This window comes from Bubalus kerabau, chromosome 2, assembly GCF_029407905.1.
Source record: "Bubalus kerabau isolate K-KA32 ecotype Philippines breed swamp buffalo chromosome 2, PCC_UOA_SB_1v2, whole genome shotgun sequence".
In the NCBI taxonomy this organism is placed as follows: Eukaryota; Metazoa; Chordata; class Mammalia; order Artiodactyla; family Bovidae; genus Bubalus; species Bubalus kerabau.
The window spans coordinates 136,214,070-136,237,827 of record NC_073625.1 but is presented as its reverse complement, the minus strand read 5'-3'; the positions used below and the strand labels follow the sequence as shown (position 1 = coordinate 136,237,827).

The following is a 23,758-nucleotide window of genomic DNA, read 5'->3' as shown; positions in this document are numbered from 1 at the left end:
ACAGAAGGACTGCAAGAGTGGAATTTGCAGGGGCAGGGCAGTGGAAATTGAGTGGGGATTCAATTTCACATTTAGTTGGTGCTGCCGTGGTTAAGAAAAGTGCTTGAGAAATGGCATGTGTGTGTGTGTATGTTAGTTGCTCAGTCATGTCTGACTCTGTGCAACCCCATGAACTGTAGTCTGCCAGACTCCTCTGTCCTTGGAATTCTCCAGGCAAGAATACTGGACTGGGTAGCCATTCCATTCTCCAGAGGATCTTCCTGACCCAGAGAGTGAACCCTGATCTCCTGCATTGCAGGCAGATTCTTTACCATCTGAGCCACTGGGGAAAGGGATAATGGCCTGAGTAAGTTCTAATTCTGCAGAACAAAGAGGTCAGTGCCAGAGCTGAGTAGAATAATATAGCTTCACAGACCTCACGGTAATCTTGGGGAAGGCCGTGGCACTTGAACAGCGCATCTCAATTATAATGGACATGGAAACTTCAGTTGAAACTGACTTACATAAACTGCTCAGGGTGCCTGGCCCAGGCCTTGGGTGTTGGTCAGAATGGGCCAACTGCTATAACAGATGGCCCCAAGTCTCAGTGGTTTAGAGATAAAATAAATAATGAGTTTATTCTTTGCTCACGTAACAGTCTAATAGGAATGTATAGTTTCAACAGCAAGGCTAGTTTTAAATACAAAGCTCTTCAAGCTTCTCAGTACTGAAGTCCCATTGAAATAACTTAGGCTTCACTTTAAAACCCCATCACAAAGAAACCTTAGATTGGAATTAGGGGAGCAGCTCTGCCCCACTCAGGAAGTCGAAGTCCTCTGGCAGACCCTCTGCAGGTGTAAAGGAGCACCTGCTCTACTGACATAGTCGGAAGTGCCACCCCTCACTCTGCTCACAATCCACCAAGGAGCTCTTCATGGAGGGTTTCTAGGTGCAAAGGGCCTGGCCATGCACACCAGCCATGCACCAAGGAGGCTGAGAGCATGAGGAATGGGGAACAGCTGGCTAGGTCTCCACCTGTCAGTAAATATTCACTAATTTCAATGAACTACTTCTCTCCCACCCTTGTTTATTAAAATGAGTCATCTTAGGCCTTGCACTTGGACCTTGCTAGGATTGGCTATGGTGAAATAGCTCCCTGTTTAGAGAGGACAACAGTATGTAACAGGAAATGCCTGAGGGGCACAATGCCTTAACCCAAAGCAGTGCGTCAAGGATGGTGAGAAGGGGGGTCTACAGGACCTAAAACCTCTGAAGTTGCGTTTATACATACTTGACTGTTGTGACTAGCAATGTGTTTTTAGCTCTCTGGCATGTCCCATGTAATATGTTATACCTACAAACACATACAAATACTTGTCCTCTGTCAGGCTTCTAAGGGCTTCTCTGGTGGTTCAGAGGTAAAAGAATCTGCCTGCAATGCAGAAGACTAGGGTTCGATCCCTAGGTTGGGAAGATCCCCTGGAGAAGGAAATGGCAACCCACTCCAGTATTCTTGCTGGGAAATCCCATGGACAGAGGAGCCTAGTGGGTTACAGTCCATTGGGTCACAGAGTCAGACATGACTGAGTGACTTTCACTTCACTTTCAGGCTTCTAAGTGCTTTAGTACTAACTCCTTAATCCTATGAGGTACACAGTAGTTAGCTCCATTTTATAGCTGAGAAAACGGAGGCACAGAGAAGACAGAAAACTGCCTCTGAGTAATAGCTCATGAGTGATGGGATGGAGATTCAAAACCAGAGGTCGGCTGGAAAGTCTGAGCTCATAACCTCCACACAGCAGGCCACGTCCCCTCCAGGAAGCCTCCCCCACCCTTTCCACACTTGAGTTTACAACCCTAGAACACTATGTACACAGCAGGGGTTTCCACAGGGGCATTTTTCTTTCACATTGCTTCTGGTTGGTAGTCACAGATGGAAATAGAGCCTGATAAGCATATATTTCAGGCTCAACAATCAAATTCCAGAAACTGTTAATCCCTGTTAGATTAGATTAAAGCAATAAAGAGAATTCCAGGCTCTGTTAGAAAAGATAGGCAGGCGTGCCTTCTACCCTTACCTACAAATCATATCCTATTCATTCATTTTATTCAACCAGTGTTTATTAAGTCCCCTCAAAGGACATGAGATATAATAGTGCACAAAATAGACATGGTACCTGCTCTCATGAGCCTTGTAGCCAATAGTGGGGAGATACTTAAATCAAATAGTCTTATCTAAAGACCTGAAAGTAACACAACATTGTAAATCAACTATATTTTAATAAAAATTAAGGGAATTCCCTGGCAGTCCAGTGGTTAGGACTCTGTACTTCCACTGCAGGGGGTCGCAGGTTTGATTCTTAGTCAGGGAACTAGGATCCTGCAAGCCACACGGTGTGACCAGACAAATAAAAAACCAAATATGCTTACAGTCTACGGCCATACCACCCTGAACATGTCTGGTCTTGTCTGATCTTGGAAGCTAAGCAGGGTAGGGCCTGGTTAGTACTTGGATGGGAAAACCAAACATGCTTACAAATAGATAAATTAATTACAACTGTGTAAGTTCCATGAGGAAATATGAGTATACATGTACAGGGGCTTCCCAGGTGGCGCTAGTGGTAAAGAACCTGCCTGCCAATGCAGGAGATATGAGACGCTGGTTTGATCCCTGGGTGGGGAAGATCTCCTGGAGGAGGGCATGGCAACCCACTCCAGTACTCTTTCCTGGAGAATCCCTATGGATGGAGGAACCTGGTGGACTACAGTCCATGGGGTTGCAAAGAGTCAGACACGACTGAAGTGACTGAGCACACACACGCATACATGTTTAGAATGGGGAATGTGAGTAAGTCTGAAGATTCAGCCAAGGGGTACTTTCCCAATATGTGACGTTTGAGTAGGTAAGTAAGTCGAGGGAGGCATGATGGGGGAAAGAATATGTCAAGCAAAAGGAAGGAACATCCTGAGTAGAGGCTCTTTAGGGTGAAGGAGACAGGACTTTGGAGCCAACTGAAAACAGGTAAATGGGGCTGTCACTCAGTGAGCAAGAGAGAGGAGACATGAGGATACTACTACAGAGGGTGCTGCAGAGGCTCGCAAGCCACAGCAAGGATTTCGGTGTTTATCCCAAGAGTGACAGAAATCCAATGAAGGATTTTGAGCAGGGAAAGTGACGCGATCAAATTTTCGTTTTAGAAAGATTTGAGGGGTTCATAGTGGAATTAAGTAGATCCATGAAGAGGCTACTGCAATTGGCCCCAGATTCTTAGACTTATACAAACAACTGCCAAATCTGTGTGTGAGTTGTCCTTGCCAGTGGCCCTTGAAACTCAAGGGACAATAAGACCTTTTCATACTGACTTGTATTTTGCTTATTTTTACATGGATATCCTATATCTCCTTGAGGTGAGGACACATTTAGGACTCCAAATATAACTCGTAAGAAGGTATTTTGTGGTTACATCTTCTTTCCCCATTATAATTTAAGATTGATAATGTGGAAGCAGTGGGTCTTATAGAGGGCATCTAGATAACTGGATAATAAAAAGTTGAAAGATTATATAAGTAGACCATTGAATATAATAAATATTTATGGTACCCATGAGTGAAAGGAAAAAGCATGTAAGAAATCATAAATGAAACTAGAGGCAATTTTAGAGTTGCTTCTTTTGGGGAAAGGAGCAAGTATTTCTCAGGAATAAGGCTGGGGTCTGACAGCCGAATCTGGAGTATTTTTCTTTTCTCATTAATGTGACCATTTAAGAACATTATTCCAGGACTGGTATGAAGTTGGACCCATTGGAGTCATGGATATTTGTCTCTGCCTTATTGATCCTCTGTCCCTAAGGTTTTGACCATAGTAAGCTTATGATGGCTTATGAGCAAGCAGAAAGGTAAAATGGAGAAGTGAGGATCAAACCTGTTTCGTTTAAAAACACAATCCAGAAGTTGTGCTCACACCCTGGTAACCAGAACTTAGCCACAGGAGCCAGGGGAGACTGGAAAATCTAGTCTGTTATTAGAGAAGTGAAGAACAAATATTAGAGACAGACAGCATTCTCACCCACAGAGCTGTGGGTGGAATGAGACTTGCTGCCCATTGTGGAAAAGGACATTGAATAATTATACAAACTATATACAATAATTATGGGAAGTTATGGGTGTATAATGCAATTACTATAAGTAAAAGTACCGATGCTATTAAGGTCAATAACAAGGGAGTCAAATCTACTGTGATGACAGAACAGAGATGGGAGTATAGTCATGGAACACTTTTATAAGTAATTAACATCAGTACTAAGGAAGACCTGAAGGAAGGTAAGGAATGAAGGGAAGAGTATTTTCAGTAGAGGCAATCAGAAGGAGCAGGTAACATTCTAGAGCAGGTTACATTCTAAAGCAGGTAACTTTGAGACTAAGCCGAGGGAGAAATGGGAGAGAAGGATTGACTCTTAGGAGACCCAAAGCAGATGGAAGGAAAGAAAAATGGTTGGTGATGAGCATGGAGAAAAAAATTCAGTGAAGGGTTTGATTAGAGGAGCACATGATGAGATATGCCTTTAAACATCATTCCAGCTGCAAAAAGAAAAGGGTATGGGATGTGGCAAGACCAGAGGCAGAGAGACAAGGCAGCAGTTAGCCAAGTAGGGACAGAAATAAATGAAAAAATCTGAGGTATTTCAGAGAAATCTCAAGAGGATACATTTTCAGAGTTCTTGTCTGTCTGAAAATATCTTTATTCTACCTTCAGAACTAAATGCTAGTTTGCCTTGGCTCAAATTTTTAGACTATAAATCATTTTTTTCCCCTGGAATACTAAAGTCATCACTTTATTATCTTCTAACAATCAGTGTTGCCAATGAAAAATCTGATTCCATTCAATCCTTTTCCTTTGTGGACTGTTCTGTATCTGAAAGCTTTTAGAAGTTTCTTGTTTTCCTGAGAATCCTAAAATTTTACCAGTATTTGTGTTGGTATTAAAACAGTTTTTTTCATTAGCTCTGGTTTTTTTTTTTTTTTTGTACTCAGAAAAAAAGGTACAGATCCTTTGACTTTCTTCAGTTCTAAGAAGTTGTATTTTTCTTGTAAAAAATCCCTCATTCCTCCTCTCTAGTTCATCTTTATATAATTCCTATTAATGACTGCTGGAACTTTTTAATTATCTGCAATATCCAACTATTCTATAATCTGTGATATTGACTATCCTTTTGGGTTAAGAAACATTGCTTTTGACCTTTTAGCTCATTGATTTGGTCTTCAACTGAGTCCAATTCATTTTTATCCCACCTTTTGAACTTAATTTCAGAGATACTTGTTATTCATTTATAAGATACAGATTTTTTTAAAATATAAATTTATTTATTTTAATTGGAGGTTAATTACTTTACAATATTGTATTGGTTTTGCTGTACATCAACATGAATCCACCACAGATATACACGTGTTAAGATACAGATTTTATTTTTAATAAATGAACTTTTTTTAGAGGTATAATGTACTTACCATAAAATAGTCATATTTTAAGTAAGATGTTTGTTATTGTTTTAGTTGTTGTCGTGTCTGACTCTTCTGTGACTCCATATCCTGTAGTGCACCAGGCTCCTCTGTCCATGGGATTTCCTAGGCAAGAATATTGGAAGTGGGTTGCCATTTTCTTCTCCAAGAGGATCTTCCTGACCCAGGGATAGAACCCATGTTTCCTGCATTGTCAGGTGGATTCTCTACTAGTGAGCCACCCTTTACCACTGATGCCCTAAATAGTTAGATAGATTTTGATAAATGCATATACTCATGTGTATAGAAAAGAAAGTAAAGTTGCTCAGTCGTGTCCGACTCTTTGTGACCCCATGGACTGTAGCCTACCAGGATTCTCCATCCATGGGATTTTCCAGGCAAGAGCACCAGAGTGGGTTCCCATTTCCTTGTATAAGCTAAGTCACTTCAGTCGTGTCTGACTCTGTGCGACTCCATAGACAGCAGCCCACCAGGCTTCTCCGTCCCTGGGATTCTCCAGGCAAGAACACTGGAGTGGGTTGCTATTTCTTTCTCCAATGCATGAAAGTGAAAAGTGAAAGTGAAGTCGCTCAGTCGTGTCCGACCTCAGCAACCCCATGGACTGCAGCCCACCAGGATCCACCGTCCCTGGGGTTCTCCAGGCAAGAACACTGGAGTGGGTGCCATTTCCTTCTATTCCAATCAAGATATAGCTCATTTTCATCACCTCCAAATTTTCTTGTGTCTTGGTGCCATCAATAACCCCCCATTTTCTGCATTGTTTCCACCTTTCTTTTGTACTCTGCTCTGCAGTTTTCAGTCACCTTGGCCTTCCCTCAATTTTACTTCTGTCTAGTCAGCTCATCAACATCATTTACTCTACTTAGGTTTTCTCTCCTCAAACTGATGTCTGGGAAGTGCCTCTAGGCAGCAAACCAGTGACTGTTGGGGCCACTTCATTTATTTCTCTTTTCTCTGAGATCATATTCTTTTATGCTTTTTATCCAGTGTCTGAAGACAGCTGTTTCATACATTTTCCCAGTTTACTGCAGGAGGGTTTTTCCAGTAATAGTTATTCCAATGTGGTCATCGGTGAAAACTATCCATCTCTGGTAGATTCAAGGTGATCAGAATTTTTTTTGCTATTCCTCCCATTGAGAAAAGAGAAAGTGTTAGTCACTCAGTCGTGTCTGATTCTTTCTGATCCCATGGAATGTGACCCCAGGCTGCCTCTGTTCATGGAATTCTCCAGGCAGAATTCTGGAGTGAGTTGCCATTTTCTTCTCCAGGAGATCTTCCCAACCCAGGGATCAAACATTAGTCTTCTGCATTGTAGGCAGATTCTTTACCATTTGAGCCACTAGGGAGCCCATTCCTCCCATTGAGAGAGAGAATCTAATCTCTACCTGTGAGTTTGGTTTTGCCTTAGTTTTTCTTGATCATTAAAATGTGGGCAGAAATGATACTTCGAATTTCCAAGAATTAGGTCCTGAGATTCTTTGCAGCTTCCATCTGGGTTTCTTGGAATCTTTGCTCTGGGGAAGACAGCTACAGTGTAAGAAGTTTGAATACTCTGAGACTGTCGTGTTTACAGGCAACTTACAGGTTCTCTGGCAGATCCAACTAAGTCCATTCTTCTAGCTTTCCCACCAAGGCAGTGAGCATGTGGATAAACCTGTCTTGCAAACTGTAGATGAGTTGATCTGTCAGCTGTGTATAACCAAGTGACATCAGTCAATGGCATAAGGAATAAAAAGTCACCCAACTGAGACCTACCCAATCCCCTGACCCCCCAAATGGTGAAATATGGTAAAAATAGTTCTGTTTAGCTACAAGGTAGGTAGTTCATTATATAGCAATAGATATCTGGAATGTTGGGGGAGACATAAACTACAAGATTGCTTATTTGAACAGTAATTTTCCTTAGATTGATTTTTGCTAGTTATCTTCACAAATGTTTAGTGATTCTCAATATTCTTTCAGGATTGAATAGGATATGTATCTGGTAGAGTCTGTGAACAGCTTGATTTTGGATGTAGGGGCAGGGTTCCCTATCATTCATTTGGATCTTAAATGAGCCAGTATTCTTCACTGCTTTTCTGGTCTCAGATTTTCTTGTGTCAGAAAACTCACCTTAGAGAACAATTATCTTAACAGTTTGTCCTGGAGACAAGTGCCTGATTTATCTCTTTTTTTTTCCCCCTCTACTATCAATACGGAGGTTTGCAGTTACCTCACTGCTCTTCTTTCTCCAGTTTCAACACTCATCACACTCCTACTCCAGATGAATTGTTTGCTTTTGGGGGGAAACAGCATTAGCACCCTTTACTGCTTTCAAAGGAAGAGGAAACGTTCTGATTTATGTTGCTTATCTAAGGGCTACTTCTTAATGAATTGCTCTGACAATTGTGCCTAGGCTACTCACCATTTTCGTTGCCTCTAAACTTAGAGTGGGCTTCCTAGGTGGTGCAGCGGTAAAGAGTCTGCCTGCCAATGAAGCAAACGAAGGAGAATTGGGTTTGATCCCTGGGAGAGGAACATGCCTTAGAGAAAGAAATGGCAATCCACTCCAGTATTCTTGCCTGGAGAATCCCCATGGACAGAGGAGCCTGGCAGGCTGCAGTCCAGAGGCTTGCAAAGAGTCGGACATGACTGAGCATGTAGCTCACACACAGACCTAAAGTATATCTGACAGGACTCTTACTTTTATGGTAGAATTATAGTCATATGTAACTTTCCGTAATTAAACTACATTATAAGGAAAACATAACGAAAAACAAGAATTTAAATATGGTGAATGATTTTTGCCTGTCATTCTATTCAATCACTTTTGTCCCAGAAGGAGCAAATCTCAGATGGGAGATGTAAAACTGCTGTTCTTTCCATCACATTTAGCATCCAGGTGCCTCTTGTAGTAAAAGCATTCACCACATTTAGTATGACCATATGATTAAGGCTATAGATTTGTACCTTCATAGCATGGTTTTTAAATGTAAGCCAAGCCTTTTTTCAGTGTTTAACCAAAGAAATGTGTCTGTTCCAATGTTGAGGAAAATCACTTGTACTGGATGCTTAAGAGATACTTTGGTTGCTATGTGGCCTTTTCTCAAGGACTTCTCAAAGATGATTTTTATTTATTCATTTTTTAAAGAAATAGATACTAATACAGTTTTTATAAAGATGCTTGTGTTGACTGGAAGAGAGTAAAGCTTCAGGTATATAATGCAACTTCCTTAAACGGAAATAGAAAAGATATAAGTTGCTACCACCGAACCGCTCTGCAGGGCACAATCACAGTCTGCCTGTGGGAGGGAAGGCTTACCTGGCTGTCATCTCCCATTGGGGTGTCTTACCTGGTAGCATCATCTGCTGACAGAGAGAACACTTAAGGGTTTTTAGGGAATCTTTCTTGCCATCGCTCAGAGGTTTTTACTCCCTCTTGATCACTCTTCACTGTTATGGAGACTTTGATTATCTTTCTAACATTCACCAGATGCAAACTAACTCGTGACCACCCTGGCGCATTCCTGAGTGCTTACTGTAAGAATGGATGAATCGGAGATCAATTGCCCAGGACTGTTTTTCCAGGTGGCCTATCTACTCTCCTGACAGAGCCTGGCCTCCTGAAACTGTTCAACTAATGCGCACCCAAGGCACCATATTATAAGCATATTAGAAAACTGCAGTGAAAATAGAACCCCCATTAATGGGACTTTTCACTATAAACAATTATTATAAAATATACATTCACTCAAGTACTTTTCTCTTATTTGTGTTTTAGGCTGTGTGGGGTTTTTGTTTGTTTGTTCTTGTTTTATTGGTTCTTATTTCCCTTCAGTTTCCCATCCACTTTGTCCCTTCCTCAAACTTCTGGTCAGGTGATGGTACATTTTTTTTTCCAGCACAATTATCCTTTATAAGTAAAAACCGGGGGAAAAAATGTAAGCTATGAAATTTGGGAGAGAAACAGTAGGTGAATGTCTGCATTCCATCTGACGTCTTTCTTTGCACATCCTCTTTGTCTTTGATGTTAATGAACTGGTGTCTGGACTCCTAATTATTGGCTTTCCCATAGCATTTTGGTTTGGGTTCCTCTCTTCACACCTCCATGCTTTTTCTTTTTTTTTTTTACAGTTACATGTAGACTTCCTGCACTAGCTATCCTCTCAGACCCTAATTTTTGTCCTTGGTATTTTGTTGCAAGTTGTCACTGACCTGCCCATTTCCCGAGAGCTGGGGAGAGGACTGGGCAAAGCCCTCTTCCTGAGTGCATCCTCAGGGCCCTGGGGTGATGGCAGCTGCCTCTAGAGTTGACTGTGGTCTCACTCTTTTTGCTGACAGCTCCTGCTGCACAGGTCTCCTTCCTGTGCTTTGAAGTGAAATTCGTGCCCAGTTTTGCTTCATAGATTTTCACATGCTTCTCTCTACCTCTAGGGCAGACTCTTCTCCTACACTAACTCCCACACTTAGTTATCATTTTGTCAAATTCAGGTGTCCATCCAAATAACCACTTCCTCCGATAGATCTCCCCTGCATAACCCCTCTGCATAGCCCATGTCCCAGAACACTTTATGCATTTTCTGCATAGCACTCACTATGGTTTGTAACCATATATTCATTTCTCTTATTGTTTGATGACTGCACTTCCTTTTTGAGACTAGTAGGCTCTTGTCCCCAATATCATGTCTTTTATGGGTTTTTTGGCTCATCACTGTATTCTCAGCTACCAGCCTAGTGCCTATGTGAATTGCTGAGTGAATAAACAAAGTATAGGTATCAATAACTGTTCACTAATGACCAAGCTGTTTGAATGAAGACATTGGAATGATGAATGAGACTGATATTTGTTTATTCTTAGGTTTCTGGTATTAATAGTATTATAGTACAAACATTTATAGCATAGAACAATATGAATACAGCTATATATCTATAGCATTAGATAACAACTTACAGAGAAATTACATGATGATAATTTTAACATGGACACTAACTTAACAATTTCTTAAAGTATATGTTCTGTCATAGTAATGCTGCATTTAGCAACCTTGACTTGCCTGTGTCAATGAATCACTGTTTATAAAAGAATCATGACAAGATATAGTTGGCCCTTTGTATTTCTTCATATCCTTGGATTCCGCATCTGGGGATTCAACCAACTGTGGATTGAAAATATCTGGAAAAAAAATTCTGGAAATTTCCAAAAAGCAAAAGTTGAATTAGCCATGTGCTATTAACTATTTCCATAGTACTTACATTGTATTAAGTATTATAAGAAGCAATCCAGCCATGATTTAAAGTATTACTATATGGGAGGATGTGCTGTTGAGTATATGCAAACACTATGCCATTTTATATGAGGGTTGTAAGCATCTGTGGATTTGGTACTCATAGGGGTTCCTGGAACCAGTCCCTTGCAGACACCAAGGGATGACTATACTTTGTTTCCATTCCCTAGGCTTCATTAACTACATATAACATCAGTATAAGTCATGTTTCTTTACGCAACAAGCATATGGCTACATTGTCAACTGCTGCTGCTGCTAAGTTGCTTCAGTCGTGTCCGACTCTGTTCCACCCCATGAACTGCAGCCCACCAGGCTCCCCCGTCCCTGGGATTCTCCAGGCAAGAACACTGGAGTGGGTTGCCATTTCCTTCTCCAATGCATAAAAGTGAACAGTGAAAGTGAAGTTGCTCAGTTGTGTCCAACTTAGCGACCTCATGGACTGCAGCCCACCAGGCTCCTCCATCCATGGGAGTTTCCAGGCAAGAGTACTGGAGTGGGGTGCCATTGCCTTCTCTGACATTGTCAACTAGTATTGATATAATACATTCTATGAATTTGAATTCGTCAGAATTTGCTTTATAATAGAATTGTAGAAAAGACTCTTCTCCCCTGTATTATAGGCACAATATAGTACACAGGGTCTACTTATAGTGTTGACTAATTCTATAATCCTAAAAACTTAATGGTATTTTGGCTAGGGTTCTTAGTAAAGAACAAGCAAGTCTATTGTAATTTAAGCAGCAAAATGTATTAAGCTAAATTACAGTGTTAGTGTTACTATGTGTTAGAGTTACTAACTGTTCCATACAGTTCTAGTTTATCCTTGACATTATCAATAGCATCCCCTTCTATTCCCAGATGTGTCCTAGTTCAAATGGCAAACTGTATGATCCCCTATACAGGGCAATTGGGAGAGTTGGAGAAATGGATAAAGCTTTCAGGAACAAGACCTCTAGGTCTTGTTCACAAAGACCTAGACCTCTAGGTCTAATCCACAAAACTGGATTAATGAGGGAGCTGTCATTTGTCCCCACCACTGACTCTAGAACCACTCCCCAGATCTGCCACTCCAAAATCATATCTCATGGATGAGAGAGGAATCCTCTGTCACTCCCTGTACCTCTGGGGCTATTCACACCATCAAAATATGAACTCCTCATTCAGACCCTAGTTTCGCATAAGACAGAAATCAGAAAACTGCTTGCACCATTTGTACAAGAGTCTGCGAAGATGTAGTTTGGGGGATTCCACCTGGGGAAAACAAGGTTGACAAAATAGAAAACAATTAAAAACAAGAAGTGTATTTAAAATATTTTGAGCAGCTGCAAAAGACAGATGTTACTCTTTATCTGGACATACATCCATTTTCCAAACTTAAAATACTAGCAATAAAAACTGTATTCCCACTTAATGAGGTAACAATCTCTCACACAAATAAACAAACTCATTCTCTCCCTAGATGAGGAGACTATTTAGCATAATCTTTTTAATTTAGTACAATGTTTTAATTTAATACAGTCTTTTGTAGGTCTAATATATGTAGTCATCACTACATATGTTTCCTTAATCCTATCTTGGTGTTTGTAATTTTGTTGTTGTTCAGTCACTCAGCCCTGTCCAACTCTTTGCGACCCTGTGGACTGTAGACCTCTAGGCTCCTTTGTCCATGGGATTCTCCATGCAAAAATACTGGAGTGAGTTGCCATGCCCTCCTCCAGGAGGTCTTTCCGACCAAGGGATCGAACCCGCATCTCTTACGTCTCCTGCATTGGCAGGTGGGTTCTTTACCACTAGCGCTACCTGGGAAGCCTCCAATATTATGAAGTAAATGGTCTTTATTTGATGTGAATAACTTTCCTCATCAACAACTAACTAGTCCATATTACTTTTATCTTTAGGTTAGTGGGGACTCAGTTAGCTGGATTTCTTACCTATTGAGTAGACCCAAATTCCATTCATTGGGAATTGAGCCCCTGATGGCTCTTGTATGAGGTTACTCTAATTTTCCATTAATTTTTACTAGTAGACATGGAAATGTTAAGGAATATCCTATTGAAATTCTTGAGTTAAAGGAACTCTTTTGTGTTTCCATTGCATAACGGTAATTATTCCTTTCTAATCTTGCTTAACCCCACAGCCAACATGGTAATCCCCCGTGTCTGCTCTGTCAAATGACTTGAGACACTGTTGTGCTCTTGGTGGAAGTATTCCTCCCTTGAGTATCAAGAGCCTTAAACCAAAGCAGTTGAAAGTGGCAAGGATGTGAACTTAAATTCATGTTAGTGAGCCATTAAGGGAAAAGTGAGAAGTACCACTCCCATTTCATTTCCTGCTTCCTAAGCTCATATTTCTGGCCATGGCTGAAGAAACACTATGTATTGGATGCTACTTTATGGCATATGTTGTATCCTACAAGATGTCATCCTAATTTTGTGCCATATCTTCTAATACAGGAACCAAAACTAAATCTTTAATAAGTCATTTCACTTTTGTATAGAGCCATCTGCTTCTAGTTGGAAATATTAATGTCTCCTAAATGCATCAATCTGAGGTTCTAATCATTCTGCTGTAAAATAAGGTCTATGGTCAGAACCAATGTTACATGAATTATAGTGACAGAGAGTGAAGCATTTGGTCAGTTCACAGATGATATTGCTGGCAGAAACTTGGTAGACAAGATGGACAAATCCATGTCTAGAATGTATCAATTTCAGGCAGCAGTGATTCTACACTCATCATGTTGGAAGAAGCCTTATGTAATTAATCTGCCATCAGGTGGCTGGTTATTCCTTTTGGGGTATGGTATCATATGGCAGGACTCATGTTTGTTCACCATTGCTTTCAAACTGGGCATTCAGCAGAAGTAATATCCAAATATCTGGGGGAAAAGAAGTCTAAGTTGTTAAGCCCATGCATCAACTCTCTCTGAAACCATGACCACATTTTTTCATGAGACCACTTAATAATTACTGGGTCACTGTGGAAAGAGGTTCACAATTCCACACGGCAGGACACCTTGTTCAGTCATCCATTGAAAGCTCCATATAGAATCAGTCTTTTTGCATATTCACATCATGTTCTCAAACTCTAGAAGAGTTTAAAAGTCTAGATTGGTCTTTGCACTAATCTTCCTTATCACCACCTCTCCAATCTTATTCCTCCAAGTCCCTGACTATCCAGTTGAATTATTAGGTATTGCCTATAAATTAATATAGATCTGTAGCTTATCCTACTTTCCAGATAAATGGATCATGAGATGCCCTGTTTGAAGTTCTGCCATTGGGAATATTTACTTTTCTATATGAGCAATCAGGTCACCCCAGAGTGGGGTTGACATGATGAAGTGCTCTACTTCTATGGGTGGGGTGATTGAGCTGCATTAAAGGGGACAAATAAATACTGCTGTGTGATGTGGACAAAATGAATACTTCTATACAGTAGAGGTTCCTATAGGGTGCCTTTTAGTATTGTCATTTCCAGTGGAGACCACAGTAAATTGGAATTTTTTTTTTCTCAGTCACCTGCTTAGAGTTCTCTTAATGAGGATAGCGGTGTGGTTTGAGAGAACAAAGGCAGCATGGCAGGAGTAAATGTACTCAGGGAATGAGTCATCTGCCTTTGAAACTTCTGTTTTTAGGACCTACTTGAACCAATTCAAATAGAAATGATTTCCTGGGGATGATGGATGCTGCAAGGAATATCTGATTTTATAGCTCAGTAGTTGAGATAAAAAATAGTTCATGGTGGGATGCTCAATTTCCATAGCCACATGTGTACTGCTCTCAAACATTCAGTCTCTACCAGGATCCAACAGCAAAGTGAGACTTACCCAGAAGGAGAATGCCATAGTTATTCACTTAAAAAGATACTGTACTTTGAAATGTGAGGGTATGCACTATAGTCTGGATCTTCCAGGGAGTCTTCTATTGCTTTGTGCCACATTGAAGGCTAGAAAACTTTCTGTGACCTGTTAATTATTTGTGGAAGCAGAGCTAAACATAATATGTAATTTCTACAAAATACAAAAATTGAGCAAGCCTCATTCCCCTTTCTTATGATAGTGAATGCATATTGGAATACTTTTCTTTCCTGTTGGAGGAGACATTTTGAGACACTGGTCTCCAGAAATTTCAGTCAACTGACAGGCCTCTGTATTTTTCATATCTTTTATCTTTTGATGGGGCTTGCTAGGTAGCATTAGTGGCAAAGAATCCATCTGCCAATGCAGGAGATGCAAGAGACATGAGTTCGATTCCTGGGTTGGGAAGATCCCTGGAAAAGGAAATGGCAAGCCACTCCAGTATTCTTGCCTGGGAAATTTCATGGACAGAGGAGTCTAGTGGGCTTCAGTCTGTTGGGCTACAGAGAGCCAGACACGATTGAGCAATTAAGCACACGTCTTTTGATATGTATATGTTTTATGAATGTATATGGGTACGGATGTGAGAGTTGAACCATAAAGAAGGCTGAGTGTCGAAGAACTGTTGCCTTCAAATTGTGCTGGAGAAGACTCTTGAGAGTCCCTTGCACTGCAAGGAGATCAAACCAGTCAGTCCTAAAGGAAATTAACTCTGAATATTCATTGGAAGGACTAATGCTGAAGCTGAAGTTCCAATGCTTTGGACATCTGATGCAAAGAGCCAACTCACTGGAAAAGACCCTGATGCTGGGAAGGATTGAAGGCAAAAGGAGAAGGGGGCAGCAGAAGATGAGATGGTTAGATAGCATCATTGACTCAATGTACATGAACCTGAGCAAACTCCAGGAATTAGTGAAGGACAGGGAAGCCTGGCATGCTGCAGTCCATGGGGTCCCAAAGAGTCAAACACAACTTAGCAAGTGAACAGCAGTGGTACATACTCTTTCTGTGCACTGCACTGCATTAACATAAAATAGTTGGTTTACAGACCACTCTGATGTTCTTCGGGCTGAATTATGGCAGTCAGTGAGTTCCTGTTGTTCTTTGGCAGTGAAGCCAGTCATGGTGTGTGTCTGTCCCTGCCAGGTGAAAACCATCTGCATCCAGTGTTCTCTGTTTACTGGGGCAGAGGAAGAGACATTGGTCAGACTGAAAGGTCCGTTCTAGCTACAATGCAGGGTCTGGACCGATTTTCTCTCCTGAGTGATAGCATCCTTCAGACATGACAATCCAATTAAATGGCAAATAACCCTTGTTGTTCTGTGAGACCTCTCTTCTGCAATGGCAAATAGGTAAATGAGATGTGAAGTGACAGTAATCACCAGTTGTGCATCTTTTGTGTGTGTGTGTGTGTGTGTGCGTGCATCTTTTAAGTCTCCATGATTACTACAGGAATATGGTTCTGCTTTTCTTTTCTTTTTTTTTGTCCACACCACATGGCATGGCCCCTTGCACTGGAAGCTCAGAATCTTAACCACTGGACCACCAGGGAAATCCCAGGACATATATAGTTCTGTCACCATAACTTTATCCAGGCTGTGGTACACTTAAACCCTATCTGTATTTGAGTTCTCCAGAGAAACAGAGAACAATAGGATGTGTATGTGCATATTTGTGTTGTATATATACATATAATGTGTATTACATTGACCAAATGTTTGGGTATCATGGCCTAGCCTGGTGAAGTCGCTCAGTCGTGTCTGACTCTTTGCTACCCCGTGGACTGTAGCCCACCAGGCTCCTCTGTCCATGGGATTTTCCAGGCAAGAATTCTGGAGTGGGTTGCCATTTCCTTCTCCTAGCTGACACATAAAATTAACCATTACGTTTTCTTTTCATTCCCATAATACTCAGAAGCATCCTGATGGACCGTCAGTCTTCTTCCACATACCTTCCTTCTCTTACAAAACTGCAGGGACCCTGGAAGTCCTGTGTTGATAGGCTTCTTATTCTACAGGTTGTTGTTGTTTAGTCTCCAAGTCGTTTCTGACTCTTTTGTGATCCCGTGGACTGTAGCTCACCAGGCTCCTCTGTCCATAGGACTTTCCAGGCAAAAATCCTGGAGTGGGTTGCCATTCCCCTCTTCAGGGGATCTTCCCGACCCAGGGATTGAACCCGCATCTCCTGCATTGCAGGCAGATTCTTTACCGCGGAGTTACCAGGGAAGCCCCCTTATTCTATATAACCAAGTGATAATTTAAGCAGCTGCCACCGCTGCTGCCATGGGCTGGATTCTCCTTGCCTTGTAACCTAGCAACACTGAATAAGCAGCTACACATTCTCATTTCCGGAAAGTTTGGTTGTCCACCATCACATCTGTCATTAATTACTCTACTGGTCAGTGTTCTTGTTTGCAAATAACAACTCACTCAAGCTAGTCTTCACTGAAATAGATTAATAAAGGGTATTAGGTAGCCTGGGGGATAACTGGGAAGGCAGAAGAACACGTCTCAGTTTCCAGAATCCAAGTCCAGAGGAGCACTGAAGCCCTCGCCTGACGAGGGGCGTGCTGTATCTGCTGCCATCTCCAGAAACAGCAGCAGCACTAGGAGAATGCCCCTGGTGCCAAACCCGGTGGGTGGGGGTCTGAGAGTACAGTGCTTATGGCGTAGACACAAAGGAATGGACTAGGAACACAGCCGCCTTCCATTTTAGTTTGAAGGAACATTCATCCTCACCCGTTGAATACCTAATTTCAAAACAGTGCAGTGCGGACAATGACATTTCCAGATAATTAGGTAAGAATATAAGCATTACCGTCCTCTTTAGAAGAAGGAATTCCTCTGAGTTCAAGAAAGCACTGGGGTCTCCTTGGGTAGCGTTAGTGGTAAAGAATCCACTTGCCGCATCAGGAAACACAAGAGATATGGGTTCAATCCCTGGGTTGGGAAGATCCCCTGGAGTAGGAAATGGCAACCCACTCCAGTATTTTTGCCAGGAAAATGCCATGGACAGAGAGGCCTGGCAGGCTATACAGTCCATGGGGTCGCAAAGAGTCAGACACAGCTGAGCGACGAAGCACAAGTAAGCGTTATAACCACTGTAACCACACCTCTAAGCATCAACATGCTCTAGGTCATTGTGATAAAAAGGATTCTGAGATGGCCCTGAGATTCTGCCTCTGGTGTCCATACCTTCTAGGGTCCCCTCCCCTGGTGTATGGGTGGAAACGGTGAGTATGCCGGGCTATCACTCCTGTGATTACGTTACTGACCTTGAGTTAATCACAAGGGAGATGATCCTGAGTGGGCCTGACTTCCTCGAACAAGCCCCTCATAAGAAGTTAAGCATTAGTAAACTGTTTTCCTGCTGATTTGAAGACAGGCAGACTGCCAAGTTGTGAGAGATGGAGGCACATGGCGAGAACCTGGAGACCTTGGCCGACAGCCAGCAAGTCACGGGGACCTACACTGCAGAGAGCTAGATCTTTCAGACAGTCCCAGCGAGCTCAGAAGAGGGTCCCAAGCTCCAGATGAAAACCCGGCTTGACCGACACTTTGAATTTAACCTTGTGGGAGCCTGTGCTGATAACCCAGTGTGCCTTCCTGGACTTCTGACCTACCGAACATGTGAGGGGACAATGGGTATTGTGTAAGTCACTAGTGTGTACGAACTCATTGCACAGCTATAGAAAACAAAGATGGTTGTGGTTAGGAGGAGCAACCACTGAGAGAATTTTTAATCACATAAAATGCCTCTCCAAATCTCTCCTTTGTATTTGCTTTGGGAATGGAGGCTTTCTCAGAGATATGGGACAAGAGAAAAACAAACTTAGCAGTACATCAAGGAATCCACTGACTGCCTCTCTTCTTCAGGCGTAGAATCCTTATGCTCTAATGACTTAGAGAAATAAAACCTAGATTTTGAGGTTAGTCAAAAGGCCTGCCTCCAAGTCCCAAGATCTACTACAGAACTCGGCCCATTATTGGCCCATTTAAAATAGTACCTGTACGTCAACTATACTTCAATAAAATTTAAAAAAAGATAGTAGCTATCATCACTACTGTCACATATACATATGTACAGGAAAAACTCATTATTAGTAGTACTTTTCATACTTTTTTCAGTTCTGTAATTTATAGGCTCCTATTGCTTCTGCTATATTATATATATATGTATCTTCCTGAGCACAGAAATCCTTCATGTTAAAACCCCCCAAATGTTATGTACTTCTTGTCAATTTCCAAAGGAAAAAAATCATAGTGCACGTCTTCTTTTTTATGTCCAAATTTATTTTATTAAAAATAAAACAAGACTGGATGGTAGCATAAGTATTTTTGTCTTAGTAACTGGATCTTATTTTCAAATGATTGATCTGATTCACCAACAGATGACTTGATTTCAAATATTGTTTGAAAATGCCTAGTGGCTGTATAACAGAATGTTTAACCATGCTTGGTAGACCTATCCCAATTTTTGAGTTTCAAGATGTTGAAAACCTTCCTATCCTCTGCTACTGTTTTCTGATCACTTAGACGTTAGAAACTGTACTTGGCTGTGAGTATTGGGAACCAGAAAAATAGAAGCTTAAATAAATGAAGGCTTTTAATCTCTTCACATTACATGAGTTGGACAGTACAGGGCTGGTATTGTCGTTTCTTGCTACCAGTATAATCTAGGTTCCTTCTGTGCTTCCACTCAGCTATGCTTAATGGATGCTTGTTATCTCATGAGCCCAAACTCACAGTGTGCCTTCTGGCATCACATCTATTCTCCAGGAAGGAAAAAGGAAAGGGCATGGAAAAATATTTTTATTTGAGTCTATACTGCTTTTAAAGAGGATTTCTAAAAGTCCCACCCAGTGGCATCCACTAATATCTCATTGATCAGGACACATGGCCACTTCTATGTTTAAGAAGTTTGGTTAGTTTTGCTTTCATTAGTCAGTCACTTTGTTGTCCCCCCAAAAAAAGGTGAGAATGGGAAAAAGTATGAATATTTGCCACATATAGCCTAGAGGAAAATTAGTATTATTCAAGAAGAAAAGTAATTTGAACTGTCCAACTTTGAATTGGCAAGCAACAAAACTATTTCAGCATTTGCGTGGCAGAGTTGGATACTGTAAAACAATGTGACTGTACAACATGATAGTATTGTCTTGAGGCTAAAAGCTTATAAAACTCTTCAGTTATTCAAAGAAAACAGCGAGTTATAAATAAATTCCACTGGAAGATCTGGCTCATAACTAAATGGTCAAAATCCAATGTACTTTGTGTGGGTTCTTTGTTAACTATTGATTCTCATTAAGTACAGATTTTTTATAGATAAGCATTTTTTTTTTTCTAGAGCAAGCATCAATATTAGTATTCCACTTCTTATGAACATTTATATTGCAATACACATTTACACAGATGTTCTAAGGAAAAAAAACTGTTGAGAGATAGTACACAGATGATCAACATGATGAAAAATTTCAGTATACAGATGTGTTCCTTAAATATGAAGATACCATGTTCTTGAACTTGATTCAACTGAGAATAAGCTGACTTTTAGGAACAAGCCCAGAAGAACTGGATAATTTGTTTCCACCTGCTGAGGAAGCAGGTTAGTTTCTTTGGAGTGCAATTTCAAATGGGAGGGAAATGATGAGTGAAATGTGAGTGCTCACACTTCAGCAACAACTATCATTCAGTACATCACTAGTAAAAAGATTTCTAGAAGGTAGCATTTTTTATACCTGCTAAGGTATACTTAGTTTACTAACAAGCATGTAAAATATATTTGTGTCTTTGGTTTCCTTGCCTGTAACATGGAAAAAAACAATTGTACTTACTTCATACAGTTAAAAGAATTAGAAATCAACATGTAAATACATAGAATGGGATTGGAACATAATAAATGCTTAATGAGTTTGCTACTATTCGTTATTAAAGCAAATCCAAAAATAGGATTAATAACATCCATTCTTTGTATGGAGTTAGTGTAGGTTGTCAAATGATGATTTATTCTTCCTGGTGAAGATGAGGAATGGTGAGTTAAAATTAAATTTCTGCCACCCAGCTCTTCTTGTTGTTATTGTTGGCAATGATGAGGTCATTTCACTTTTATTCACCTGTGGGGCTTAGCAGGACTGTTGGAGAAGGACTGAGCAAGGGAGTTACAATCACTGAGTCAACAGGAATTAGCTCTCATTATCTGGACCCTCCAATTCCTCTACTTATTTGTAAAGTGTCTTTTATCCTTGTTGGTTCTAAGATTTCTGCCTTTAAGTTCCAAGATTGTATATTTCCTTCTGAACCTACTACAGAGAAAGAAATCACTGCTTCCAGAAAATGTATTATGCTCTTAAGATCCCAGGCAAGGTGAAGGCTGCTGTTGTGATAGAGATTGATGACCATTGGCAGATAGCATTATCTTAACAGAGAGGTAAAATCAGTAACTACTATATTCTAAACAAGGAAACCACAGAAAGACATGCAATAAAATGTCACATTTCATACTATGACATCTCTGTTATCAAGTGTTCAAGTTTTCATAAAGACATCTTGAAGATGGACGAGGAGAGCTGCATGGTTAGAGCACTAGGCCTGAGGCTCAGCTCCACTTCTCACTGATTATGTTTCCTTCAAGAAACTTGGCCTCTGTGAGGATGGCCACTGTACTCAACTAAGCAGTACGGAAAATACCTTGGCTTAAAGTAGATGCTTATCTCTTTCTCTGCAGAAGCCCAGAGATAGGTAGTCCCTCTCTGGATTCAAGGTGTTGCTTTGTTTCCAGCCATGTTATAGCCAGCAGGAAGGAAGTAAAGGGTCAGAAACACACACTCAATCTTTTTTAGGGCAAACTCAGGAAAATGGCACAAAGCACATCTCACATTCCATTGGTCAGAATCAGAGGTCACATGGCTGCTTCTAGCTTCAGGAGTGGCTGGGTGAGGTAGTGGTCTTTAACTAAGTGACCATGTGTCCAGCTAAAGCTCTACTACTATGGAAGGAAAGAATGGATATTGAAAGATAACAAGCAATATGCCTTATCTGTTCCTTCCACCTCTCAGTGTTTGGGAGAGGATAAAATCATAGCCAAGTAGAAAAAGCACAAGACTGGTTTTATCCCATTTTTGTGGTGTCACTGATAGGCTATGTGAATAATCCACGTAGCCTGACTGTTGTGGGGAAGAAGGTATGGACTGCAACAAGGAGGATGGGCTAAAGCGGTCTATAATTCCTGTGTATAATTGTATAAAAGGGTAATATTTTTCTCTTGGGGTTGGGAAAAATTTGCAGCTTAGGTGGGAAAGAGACTTTTCGGAAAGTGACTTTGTGTTTCTTCTTGAGAATGTGTGCATATTTTAAAAGTGACCCAGAGATTCAAAAAGTTATGAATCACTGTTATACACATGAAACCTATATAATATTGCTCACCAGCTATATACCTTGATAAAAATAAATAAACAAGTGACTCATATAGAAATGGAAGTAGAGATGGAGAATAAAGAGGTATAGCTTCACCTTATACTTGCAGAGTAACCCTGAAATAGACAGGATATGGAACCCGAAACCCGTCCCAAACTGTCCTCGTGTCCCCTGCTCCCCAGTGTGGGTGATATTCTCAGAGTGCTGCTACAGACCATCTGCCCCATGTAGGCTGTGCATGTAGGCTGTGTGAATGTGTGTGCATGTGTGTGTGTTGGGGAATAGTGTGGGTGTGATTGGGACACATTCTAGGATAAATACAATTAATCTATGGAGTGGAGGGTCCTTATTCATATGGGGAAGGATCACGGAAGGCTCTCTCTTTGAAGACCTCAATGGACAGAAGGCAGGCTAGGGATTGGGGTTTATCCACAAGGAAACTCATATCATGTGTTTAAAATCCCCTTTCCCTTCAGTTCTTATATTTGGCATCCAGTTGTAAATCTATTCTCTCTAATTACCCCCTGATATTCACTACAGTCTGTTCATGTAGTAGCCTATGCTAATAATAATGTAGGAAATTAAGGGATGATGAGGTGCTGAGAAGCCCAATGTTCTTGCTGACCCCATCCCTTGAGGCCAGCATCACCAATGGCAGCATTATTCCAAAGGAAAAGAGTGGTCCTCCAGTTCTAAGATCAACAGAAAAGCCATCAGAGACCGAGGTAGAGGGGTTTGGAGTCAGGTCAGTGGAGAGATAGGTGACAGCCACATGGTTTCTGGAAAGAAATGAGACAAGCCCCAGATTTTGAAGGATACACATGTAAATATTTTTTCCTGAGACAAAATGGAAGTGGGGAAAATCTCAAATATAAGTGGGGAGGATAGGGTCATAAGTAAGGGTGGTACCAACTGAGTAGAGGGCTAGGATACTTCCAGGGGGCAGACACCTATGTTCCACACATAGTTACACAAGACATGACAGCCAGTTTAGAGTGGATGAGTGAGGGCACTGAAGGTCCAGCGGATCCTGGAGTCCAGGCCACACTGGGAGGAACAGCATGTTGGATAAAGCACATGCTAGAGAAGGAAACAAGGACTTGCAGGAGGCCCTGTGGGCAAAGCACGAGTCACATGGGAGTGCCTGGGCAAAAGCAGACGGTCAGGAGGCAGTGGTCAGTGGGGGAGCAGAGGTCACAACCTGAGGTCTGCCTTCCTACCCAGCCAGCAAACGTGACATTACAGTGTGATGCACCTTCAAAACCTCGAGGTCTCAAAAGTGAATGGAAAAAAAAATTTTTTTGGTTGAAGTTTTTCTTTAATGCCAGAGAACTGACATTCCTTGATTACGAGGGAAAGAGAAAACTTTTCTGACAATAGTGAGACTTTCTTTGGCTTTTTATGTGATGAACGGCCCACTTAAGCTTACTGTTAATTGTCTCTATGAGAGGACATCCTTGGCCCATTCTATCCAGCAAGTATTTCCCCAACTTCCCTGACAAAGAGAATTACTTCGGTTTTACCCCAAACCAACGGAATCAGAATCGCAAAGAAGGGACTCCAAGGATCTGCATTTTTTAAAACAAGGGCTTCTGTGAATTCAGGTACACTTGGGAAATATCATGTTCTCTAAGCGGTGATTAGAATGCTAGGGTGGTTCTGGAGGCAGTAAGCTGGTGTAAGTCAATGGATTTATGATGGGACACAAGAGGAGGCTGGAATTCAGG

General features: G+C 41.2%; 1 long non-coding RNA gene across 1 annotated transcript; it reads left to right on the top strand.

The window, feature by feature from the left end:
- The first annotated feature begins 2,881 nt into the window (after positions 1-2,881).
- On the top strand, positions 2,882-18,950 carry LOC129644918 (uncharacterized). Its single transcript, XR_008711053.1, has 2 exons — positions 2,882-3,001; positions 18,000-18,950. It is a non-coding gene; the product is annotated as an uncharacterized LOC129644918 (long non-coding RNA).
- Positions 18,951-23,758: the final 4,808 nt, after the last annotated feature.